The sequence below is a fragment of the Moschus berezovskii genome, chromosome 3 (genome assembly GCF_049115385.1).
Source record: "Moschus berezovskii isolate FMDL1 chromosome 3, NW_MosBer_1.0, whole genome shotgun sequence".
Classification (NCBI taxonomy): domain Eukaryota; kingdom Metazoa; phylum Chordata; class Mammalia; order Artiodactyla; family Moschidae; genus Moschus; species Moschus berezovskii.
The window spans coordinates 79276296-79288633 of NC_142462.1; positions in this window are offsets into that span (position 1 = coordinate 79276296).

The following is a 12338-nucleotide window of genomic DNA, read 5'->3' on the forward strand; positions in this document are numbered from 1 at the left end:
CTAAATAGAACCTTAGTGAATCAAGAATCCCAGAGCATGTTGCTATGGTAGAGGTAAATAATGTTTCATGAAACTTTTGTTTAAATTTTATATGTATTTGTGAATGTACTTGGTTGTGATAAAAAGAAACTTATTTCATGAACTTGGTTCACGAAAATAAAAAAGTTGAGGAACATTAACTTGGGCTAATCAGGGTAAATATTGGAGATGGGCCACTCCTTTAACTAGGGCTTTGGGAGAGAGGAGACATCAATGTTGAGGAGAAATACAGATTGCAAGCCCTTATGTAGGGTTTATTGGGGGCCAAGCACTGGTTTATAAACTTTACATATATTAACACATGGTGACTTTCACAGTAACTGTTTGAGTTAGACATCTTTACTATTAACCCCATTGTCTTGAAGAGAAAGCTGTGGTAGAGATGTTAAGTAACTTAGACAAGGTCACACAGTTAGCAGAGGTGGAGTTCACACAGTTCACACAGTTCAAGCTCATGGAGCCTGGTTCTGGAACCCACGTTTTTACTATGCGACACAGGGAGTCAGTGGTCCATGTTAACTCCCTGGATATAAGTGCTTAGCACAGTGCCAGGCACACAGAGCAAGCACTCCATAAACTGTAGCTGTCAGTGAGAATATTACCTTGGAAAGATTGATTTGCAATCACAAAACCCCTCAGGCTACAAGCCTGAGGACTTGTAGCAAGTCTGAGGAAGGGAAGAAAGCTTTGTGACTTTATTCTAAGTCACATGCTTAAGAAACGGGGTACCATAGTGTCCTGAGAAGAACTTTTAGAGCACAGCCCTGTTTTTCAAAGTTTGTGTGTATATCTGGGGTGGCATTGGTCAGGGGCAAAGGCAATTTCCTCTAAAACAGGTCACTTCTGTCATCCTGAGGTGTGTTAAATAGTGCTTTCATGACACTTTTGAAAGTACACAGAGCTAGCCACTGGGAGCTTGTAGTAGATGGAGGATCAGTTTGAATCTGATGTTTAGAAGATGTGCTGAGCTTTTCCTGGTGTGTTTGGAAGGGAAACTAAAGACAACAAAATGACCTTCATGTGCCCTGGTGTAGGTAGGAGTGACAAAGAAATATCTCAAAAGAGCCTGACCTTATTTTATAAACAGGGCAGCCATGGTGGGGCTAATGTAATATAGCAGAGAAAAAAAATTTTTAGAGTCCCAAGAGGACTAATAAAATGGCTTTGAATTTCATTACATTTGAGATGGAGCCATTAATATAATCAGCCACAAAATGAGAATTTTCCTAGCCCTTATGTTAGAAGCAGTTCTGAAGACAGACTTGCACCCTAGGAAATGCCTGGGCTGCCTTTGGATCTCATCTTCCTCCTGAAGAAAGACGGTGCTGGTCAAATGGCAGGCCGGCCTCTGAGCCTTTACTTCTCTCCTCTGGAAAATTATTGGGAGTGAGAATGGCATCAGGAACAAAAGCATAGAGCTTTTAGTCTGCTTAAACTCTGTTCTCTTGCTTTCAGATCTCAGCTCTGCCATTTTAATGGGTGTGTAACCTTGAGCATGACGCGTGTGAGATGAGTGCAATTGTGTGGTAGTTTGAGCATTCTTTGGCATTGATAGCATATTAAAAAGCAGAGACATTACTTTGCCAACAAAGGTCCATCTAGTCAAGGCTATGGTTTTTCCTGTGCTCATATATGGATGTGAGAGTTGGACTGTGAAGAAAGCTGATCGCTGAAGAATGGATGCTTTTGAACTGTGGTGCTGGAGAAGACTCTTGAGAGTTCCTTGGACTGCAAGGAGATCCAACCAGTCCATTCGAAAGGAGATCAATCCTGGGTGTTCATTGGAAGAACTGATGCTAAAGCTGAAACTCCAATACTCTGGCCACCTCATGCAACGAGTTGACTCACTGGAAAAGACTCTGATGCTGGGAAAGATTGGGGGTGGGAGAAAATGGGGATGACAGAGAATGAGATGGCTGGATGGCATCACCAACTCGATGGACATGAGTTTGAGTGAACTCTGGGAGTTGGTGATGGACAGGGAGGCCTGGCGTGCTGTGATTCATGGGGTCGTGGAGAGTCGGACATGACTGAGCAACTGAACTGAACTGAACCTTGAGCAAGTCACTTAATCTTTATAAGCCTCAGTTTCCTCATCTCTAAAGTGGGGATAATGAAAGTAGCATCATAGTCATGAGACTCTTGTGCATATTATCTTAGTTAATATATAGTAAAGCATTTAGAGGGCTTCTGTGGTGGCTCAGATGGTAAATAATCTGTGTACAATGCAAAAGACTCAGGTTTGATCCCTAGGTTGGGAAGATCCTCTTGAGGAGAAAATGCAACCCACTCTCATATTCTTGCCTGGAAAATTCTATGGACAGAGAAGCCTGGCAAGCTACAGTCCACGGGATTGCAAAGGGTCAGACACAACTAAGCAATTAACACACATATACACACAACATTTAGAAGTGTGCCTGGGACACTCTAATAAATGGTTGTTGTTATTATTGCTGTGTGCATGACCCCATGCATGGAGCTGAAGCTATAGGGGTGATCGGGCAAGATTTCTACTCCTCAAGTCTTAGGATCTATAGACATGTCACAGAAGAGAGTCAGCACACAAGTGGTCAGTGCTCTGACATGGTCTACTGAGGAAGAAGCAGTTGTTTCTAGACGATAAAGGGAAGGCTTCACAGAGGAGGCAAACCTGGATTTTGATAGATAAACAGGAGGCTACATAACAAGTGAATGGAGAAGACGTGCCCGACAGGAATAGCATGTCCAAAACCAGGTCTTACAAGGCTATAAGGTGTACAGGGATTTGTGGGCATTTACCGGGCCATGAGACCAAGGGTTCATGTGATGGACTGGTGATGTCTGAGGCTGGAAGGTCACTAGGGGCAGGCAGTGAGTAGGACCGTTCATTCTGGGGAGACAAGATGGTTCTGTTAAATTAGCACTTCTGTGAGCTTTATAGAATTCAGTAATCTTGTCCGGGTCTTTCCATTTACAGAGGACTTCAGATATTTTTGGAGCAAGCTTATTCCATAGCTAAATAGTTAATCTTGGAGTTGACATTGGGTCTTTCATTGGTGGCTACTCTATTGATCCTACCCACCCCACAACCCCCACCAATGAGGGATTTACTGTTCTGTTTAACAGAATACTTTGTGAAGATGCGAAAGAGAATAACTGCAGTTTGTTATTCCTAAACTTGCTAAATTGTTAAAATCACTGTTTGGTATGTCCGTGGGGTATACAGTTTTACTTTGGCAGAATGTACCATTTTGGTGTTGGAATTATTCTCGTAAGTATTTTCATTTATCAGCTTCACTATCTTATTTGGTGCATACCCCTACTTATAAATGCATCATGTTCTAGAAATTCATTTTTAAGTCAGTTGTTTGGACCACAGATTGTATAATTCCCTAGAAATAACAATCTAATTGGGTTGTTATTGGGTCTCTAGGCAAGTCCTCCAAGACTTAGTTAACACAAACTGTAGCTGAATAGAGCTAACATTTATTTAATTAACAATGCAATTATAACACTAGTACTTTTTGGTTTGAAAAAAATAGGAAAACAGTAACTTTGACTAGAAAGTTTAAATTTCCAGTCTGTTTAAAACTTGTATCAGCCTTGCTAGATTCCTGGTCTCTCACATCCTTGACAATTTATAAGGTACTTTGGGATCCATGATCTGATTGGAGCCTCAAAACCATCCTGTGAGGTCAGTGCCCATGAGGAAACTACAGCTCAGAGAAGCAAATGGACTTGTCCAAGAACACACAGTGCTTGTCAAAACTTTTTTTTTTGCTTTTAAATAAAGGTACAATATAAATGAGTGGTTTATTGATAAACTAGAGTTATCTTTACAATGTCAAAAGCTTAGAAATGTTGCCACATTTTGATAGAGTTTTGAGAGGAGAGGTAGGGTATAAAGTGACAGGATATTGCAAGCCCTTGTCTAAACCATTAAATATTTATTGAACTCTTACTATTCACACCTGTGTTTTCTTGGGGTGGGGAGTGTAGAGAATCATAGCTATTTAAAGCATGGCTTCTGGTCTTTATTAGTTGTTGAAGTGGTAAAAATTATAGAGTAGAAGGTCCCTTATTTAATACAGCTGGGCCTGGAAATCTATTGATTAATCCAAGATCATGGTTTAATGTAATAACTAGAACAAAAAAAAAAGCATGTCTTAAATATCAAATATCACAGTGTCTAAATAAACTAATTTAACCAAAATAAGTCAGTGCCTTTGGGAAACAGAAGAAAAAGCAAGTTGTGTTATAGTAGGATAAATGTATATCTTACTATTTTCAGAAGGGATTGGACAAAAAATGAGGAATTTCTAGACTGAGGTGACAATGAAGCAATCATCTGCTAAAATTGAGCACCTTCTGTGATAGCAACTTCTGTAGGATTTATTTTCCTCTAATTTTTAATTTACATGAGTAGGGCCTTGCTGGTGGCTCAGTGGTAAAGAATCCGCTTGCCAATGCAGGAGACACGGGTTTGATCCCTGGTCTGGGAAGATCCCACATGCCATGGAGCAACTAAGCCTGTGCTCCACAACTATTGAACCTGTGCTCTAGAGCCTGGTAATGGCACCTCCTTCAGCCTACGCACTCTGGAGTGCTCCACAACAAGAGAAGCCACCTCAATGAGAAGCCCGTGTAACACAATGAAGGGTAGCCCCCACTTGCCGCAACTAGAGAAAAGTCCGAACAGCAATGGAGACCCAGCACAGCCAAAATAATTACATAAAATTATACATTTAAAATATATAATATATATATACATATAATATTATACATATAAAAGCCAAGGGGCCCTGCCTTATTTTTTGTACTCCCTGGCAGCTAGTCCTGCGCTGAGTACGTAGTGCTGGATAAATGTTTGACAAATGAATGAAAGGATAATTTGATAAGTTTTAGTGATGCTAGCTGAATAATAGCCTAAATCTGAGACCTGAAGAATCAGCTCTCCTTTCTACATGTTTAACGTCTCCCAGAGACAGCCCTAGGCCTTGGGAGATGAGAGATTCTGCATGGGCTGAATTTCCAAATGACGTGGCCAGCTTTCTTAAAAACGTATTTCTAGTCCATTCCATTACGCACTTTGTTGTGGTCCTTGGCTGCCTCTCTGCACCTTGTGACAAACCCGCATGGAGCAAATACCTTCTACACAGGGACAGGTGCCAAGAAGAAGAGAGACAGAATTCCACCCTTTACCTTTCTCTCTTTCTTTAAGGAATTTTGAAGATTCTGAAAGGGGCTGCAGAATGCTTTCATTCTATCTCCAGGTTTTTCCTGGAATTTATCTTTCCCTTCGGTGGTGCATTTAAACTCTATTGTTCCCAGTGTATTTATTTGTAAAATGGATTTAATTTCATCCTTGTAAAGCCTTTAAAAGGAATGTCAGGGGCACACAGGGGCACACAATGCTGAAGAATGATGGTAAAGTTTTAAAAGAGATTTATTTGACCCTGAGGCCAAATGGCACAGGCTGCAAATGTGATAAATCTAGCAAATAAATAAACAAATAAATAAAAAAACATACATGCCTTTGAGGAGGCAGCTGGCCAATAGGCAGTTCCACCATTGGCATTTACTTTTACAAGAACACTTGTTAATCCCACAAGCTCCGGACAGTTATAAAGGTTTCATTTCCTCCCCAGACCTTGCTTCCCCCCTGGGCGTGTGGAGTGGAGCACTTTATTTGAGACTGGAGTCGTGAATGTACTCCCTGCAAGGTGATGACTTCATGTATATTGATATTGCCAGTAGGGGTTTATTTTCTTTCTTTTGAGGCTATGATCCTTTGAAGTCAGGAACTGCGACTTACATAGCTCTTTGCACAGAGCTTTATAGGTAGAAAGTGTTGGGCAAACATTTTTTACATGAAATGAGGACTGTCCCGCTTGCTGCGTCTCTCCAGCTCTGAGCCTCGTGCCAGCACGTGGGAAATGCTCAGTACTTACTAAGGGGATGAATAAATAAATGAACGAGTTGGTGCAGATAACAGTTTCCCCAGGTGCTTCTATCTTCAGTACTCTTCTGCATACCAGAAGCCAGGCTACATCAGAATTTTTTTGGTTGCTAGAGTGGCATATTTTCATTGTTTGAAAAATCAGCGTCTTAATGAGATAAGGTTCTAGACTATAGACAAGAAAGGAGAGATGGATGAGTAGAGTGAGAAAGGAGAGAATACAAAATACAGATGCCAAACATATCTGTCTGTCCATCTACTTATCTATCATCTATCCATCCATGTATCTGTCTATTCATATCGATACACACAGAAAACTAGCTGTTGAACTTTATTAATCAGTGTGGAAAACTTTAAAAATTTATATTTCTTTCTATCTACTATCTATCTGGGCTTCCCACGTGGTGCTAGTGGTAAAGAATCCGCCTGCTGATGTAGGAGATGTAAGACACGTGGGTTCCATCCCTGGTTTGGGAAGATGGCATGGCAACCCACTCCAGTATTCTTGCTTGGAGAATCCCATGAACCGAGGAGCTTGGCCGGCCACCGTCCATGGGGTCGTAAAGAGTCAGACATGACTGAAGCGACTTAGCATGCACTGTTTATCTATTATTTATCTGCTTTTCACCTTTCTCCCTAGTTTAAGGCCCACAGTTCACCTGCTGTTGGACATTTCTACTTGTATATCCACTCATAGCCTAAACTCTGCCATTTACTCTTGAGGGCTGGTCCATCATTGATCCATCTTTGAAGTTGACTGTCTCCATCTCCAGATCCACCACTGTAGATGAAGTCTTGTCTATCTCAATGATCCTCTCCCATGGTTACATGAAGAAATTTTCCATGGGATCCTCCACTGACGTGTTGCATACCAGTTCCTGCTCAACAAGTTTCAGTGGCTCCTCATTTCTAGGTTAAAATTAAACTACCTTAGTTTCTTGTCAAGAAACTTCACAACCTGCCCAAAGGTCTCTCTCTTATTACTCTATAAGACCCTCTGCTCTAGCGAGGCTTGTACTCACTTACTTGGGACAGACTGCTGTTTGTCTCCATTTCCCCTTAGTGACCTTCACCGAACACCCTGCTAAGTTCTGAGTCCTAGATATGGTTTCATCTGTTTCTTCACCTGTTTACCAGACAGAGGAATGTGCCCTTCCTCCTCCAAGCTGAGCTCGATCTTGTGCTCAGTCACTCAGTCATGACCAACTCTTTTCGATCTCATGTACTACAGCCCTCCAGGCTCCTCTGTCCATAGAATTTTCCAGGCAAGAATACTGGAGTGAGTTGCCATTTATCTTAATCATCCTTTAAGGCCCATTTCAACCCCTTCTTTCTCCAAATCACCTGCTTTTACCCCAGTCATAGTTCTCCCCCCCGCCCCCCAGCTAATTTGAGCTAATCATCTATGATTTTGTATTGATTTAATTTTATTTTTTATAGAAGTATAGTTGATTTACAATGCTGTGTTAATTTCTGCTGTATAGCAAAGTGACTCAGTTATATTGTACATATATATGTATATATTATTTTTAATATTCTTTTCTATTATGGTTTATCCCAGGATATTGAATTTAATTCCGTGTGCTATTCAGTATTGATATATTTTAAAATGTTGATCTCATCCCCCTAATTCCATTGCAGTTGCGTTGTCTGTTCCCAGGAGGGAAGAATTCTGTCACGGCCTTTCTGTTCATGTGTGCATGTTGATTGCTTACTGAAGGCACTCATCAACATTGGGCTAATTGGTGGTGCAAATACTTTCAAAGTTTTGGACTTATTATTATTTTCTAAATTTATATCACTTTAACAATTAGAAAAATGTGCCTTTGAGGCACAAATTACCACATTAAATTTCAATGATCAATATTAATGTAAACATCATTTTAAACACCATGATTTAAAACAGGCATTTGCCCCTTTTCACTGTCTTTACTAACAACTTTTTTCCTGGAATATTGGTAAAAAATAGATTTATCATGATCATTATTCTACTTCTTGAGTTTGAAAGGGTTGAAGAAAGGTCTTCCTATGGCTAAAGCTTCCCCTTGCCCTCATGGAATAGGTTAAGTGTCATAGGAAAGATCATATGTCTCAGGAATCTAGTCATTTCTCTACCATTCACTGTGCAACCTCGGGGAAGGCCCCCAGGTGTGTGCTTCAATGCCACCTCTAAAGACAGACAACAATACCAGCAGGGTCTGAGATGATGTGATGTTTGAAAAAATGTTCTGAACGCTGTACAGTTCTGTCTAAATGTTAGGTCCCATCATTGCCACCATCATTTTATCATCTCCATCACTTTACCACCTTTGCCACTATCTGCGCTCAAACCAGGTGTCAAGATGAGAAACACCCAGGCTCCTCTTCACTAGGTGGGGTGGGGGTCCCTACCCTTTCTTCCCAAGTGTGCATCTCTACCTTGCTTCTGTCTTAACAGACTGTTTGCCTTTGTGCTCTCCCACTTGTTTTGCTGTGTCTCTAATAATAAACTTTGCACCTGTTTTTTTGCACACACCCCCCCCCCCACAAAAAAAATAAATAGATGAGAAGCACCACATGGATCTGGGGGCTTCTCATAGGAGGCAGCAGTGTGCCGCTTGCCAAACGTGGATAGTGCGCAGGTCATCCTCTTTTGTATGATGTAACTTCTGAGGAACTGAATGCCTAGATCATTTCTCTCTCTTGCTGTTGGGAACACTTTTGGGTTTGTGACTTCTGCTCCCACTGCTGCAGTGCACTGTAAAATGTCTTTGGGGAATGGGTGGGAAATCTTAGCTTACACAGTGAGTAGGTGGTCCTGATATACAACGCTTTCTTTTTTTATGACTGCATCATGCTGTTTGCATAATCTTAGTTCCCTGACCATGGATAGAACCTGGGGCCCTAGCAGTGAGAGTGCTGGGGCCTAACCGCTGGACCACCAGGGAATTTCCCCATACAGCATTTTATTGAACCTAAAACACCATCAATTATAAAATACACCATTATTTCAAAGATCATCAAGAAAGGAAAAAGTGACACCCATTTTAAAGTATGACACATCATTGATTATACAGTGCACCCCTACTTTAGTGTTGTGCAAATGTGAAATATGAGTGTCTGGGAATTAGTCAGATACAGTGGGGCTGTTGCAGCAAGAGGCAGCTTTGAGTCTCTGAGCCTCAGCCATCGTGGATCCAGAGGTCTGCCTGCACCCTCCCCTGCCACAGCCTCCTTTGCAGACCTCCACTGCAAAGTTCCCCTACATGAGTTGAAACTGGCTGGCCTTCTGCTTCTCTTCCAGCAGTGGGAGGAGGAGCCTGCGGAGGCTAAGGAGAGGTGAGTGCAAAGCCCAGGATCCTGGGACGCTTCTTGCTTAGACTTGGCATTGCCACTTCCTCAAATCTCTTGCAGCTATGTTAAATCAGCATGGTAAGGAGTTGCCCCAGAGCCAGACCCTCCTAGTTCTGAGGAGGCACGTTGCTGGGCTTATATGTTCTCTTAGCCAGAAGCTCTAGAAGATCAAATGCCCACTTGGGGTTTTTCCCCAGCCCTGAGTAGCTCCTATTTGGTGAGGGTTCATCTTGTGATGTGGAATTGCCAAACATCACTTATCAGGGACAAGAAGCTGTAGGCCTAGGCCCAAGAGCAAAGTAGCTTTCTTTTTTCTCCAAGAAAGAAGTCAGTGCTGGAGGTGAGAAGAAGGTTCAAAGCTATTTACAGAAAAGTCACGATCCCTATGCTCATATGTGGGGTGGGGGGTGGGCACCACTTTCTCAGATGTCACTGCCAACTGCAGATATTTCAGCACCTATTTTCCTTCAGACGTCTTGGGTTTCAGACAGAGAGGTAACCAGACGCTTCACATTTGCTACACTCATGCTGTTTCAGGCCCTATTCCTTGACCTTATAAGTCACCTGTTCTCCTTGAGATATTGTTACTCTGTGGGCTGAGATAGCTACTATCCAGATTTACTAATAATATTAAGGAAAATGTCTAGTTCAAACATGTCATCAGTTAGTGTGGATCTTTGGATCAGTTTGGATAGCAAAGTTTATCATCCTGTTATGAATATAGTATTGGTTTCACTTCTTCCATTCCCATAGTGAATTAGAAGGTTCTGTGGATTACTGCCCCTGACTCCGGAAAGATTATTTAATCCCTCAGCAGTCTTTTTTTTTTTTTTAAATAATTGTTTATTTGGCTGTTCTGGGTCTTTGTTTCTTTGAGGGCTTTTCTCTATTTGTAGTGCATGGGCTTCTCATTGTGGTGGCTTCTCTTACTGTGGAGTACGAGCTCTAAAATGTTCAGGCTTCAGTAGTTTAGGCACGTGGCTCAGAAGCTGTGGCTCCTGGGCTCTAGAGTTCAGGCTCCGTAGTTGTGGAGCACGGGCTTAGTTTCCTCACAGTATGTGGGATCTTCCTGGTCCAGGGATCAAACCTGTGTCTTCTGCATTGTCAGGCAGATTCTTTACCACTGAGCTACCAGGGAAGCCCTCTCCACAGTCTTTCATCTGTAGTGTAAGTCTCTGTTCTTCAAGCATGTAAAAGTAGAGATTTTCAGTGGTTTTCCTATCTCAGTAAACTCAAACTCTTTAGCATGACACAGCTGTACTAGTCAGGACTCTTAGCTCAAACTAACTCAAGCAAAAAGGGACATTAGAGTCAGATAACTGAGCAGCTCATTCCGACTTCATCTAGAGCTTCAGGCATGGGTGAATCCAGACGCTCAATCAATGCCTTGTAGGCTCTGTCTCCCTCTGTCACTTCCTTACTCCAGCTCTCTCATTATTGTGGCTTCCTTTCACAGTCACTCTCTTTCCAGGTAATGGGGAAGATGGCTGCCCACATCCAGAAATAGAGGAAACAGGCATTTCTTTTTTCTGATATAGTTACCTGAATTCTGCTGGAATCTTGTGCTCACCCCTGGGTCAGTCATTACTGCTGGCCGTGACTAGCTCCTCCTGAACGCTGTGCCCACTCCCATGAATGTGTGTGCCAGAACTCAGTGATGACAACCTCACCAGGACCACACTCAGTGAAAGAGAAGCAGCTGTCTAAAGGCAGCAGGGGTGGTGGACAGAAAAAAACACCAGGTGTCCTCTCTGAGGTCTTCTATGGTTTGGCCCTTCCACCTGTCAGCTCCTCCCAAGAGTTTTCTATAGGCTCTTATCTCTTATCTACTAATCACATTGGACTATCACCTTTGTGAAAACTTGCCTTTGCCGTAACACATTGTTTTCTTTCTGTTCACTGTTCCTGGAATTTTCTTCTTCCCCTGCAGTCATCAACATTCTTCTTAATCTCCAAGCCTTAATTAAAATGCTACTTCCTTTCAAACTCTTTCCTATACTTGTGATTCTTCCACTTCACACTCAAAGGATTTGGCTGACTGGTGGATCAGATGGTAAAGCGTCTGCCTGCAATGTGGGAGACCCGGGTTCGATCCCTGGGTCAGGAAGGTCCCCTGGAGAAGGAAATGGCAACCCACTCCAGTACTCTTGCCTGGAAAATTCCATGGACTGAGGAGCCTGGTAGGTTACAGTCCATGGGGTCGCAAAGAGTCTGACACGACTGCGTGACTTCACTTTTACTTTTCACTGTCATAGAAGTTTGTTTATTCTCCCCTCTGTTTGGAGTTACTTGTTAATGTTTCTGCCCAAGTAATGCAAAGATTAACCTAACCATTTATTATTCTTCTGTTATCATGTAGGAGATATGCAAGAAACATTTGCTGGACAGGTAAATGTTCTCTCAAGGTTTTTTTTTTTTTTTTTTTGAGAGGATGGTATGTATGGGGATTTACCCCAATATACATAGTCATGCACTCTCAGAGCTTGAGTTCATGTATGTCATGTGTGCTAAAAATAGATATACAAGACTTTTGTAAATTTCCAACAACACTTTGGGAATGATATTTTTAGCTTAGTTACAAGCACATTGTGTGTGTTATCTGATGACCTGAAGAAAAATCTGTCAAGCAAAAGGAATTGGGTGGACTGTGGGACTGAATTGCCTCCTGTCTGGGAAAAGAGCAAAAGCTGGGGAAGGTAGTTGAGAATAATGGGCAAGAATACAGCCTCCACGTTTGAAGTCAGGTTCCACTGCTTAGATGTGTGATCTCGGGCAAGTTAACAAATGTCTCTGAGCCTCATTTCCCTTGCAAAACAGAGAAAACAGTTTTCTCATGGTAGGACGGCCATGGAAACAAAACACGATGGATGCAGAGAACCTAACATAGTACTGACTTCTAATAGGTATACCCCATCCTCCCAGCCAGCCACCCACCCACTTTGCCATCTCTCAACACAGTCATAGAGGCTATGACATAAATAAGGACATGTTTTTTCTTTAGGATGGTCAGTCATATTCAGTGAGTCAA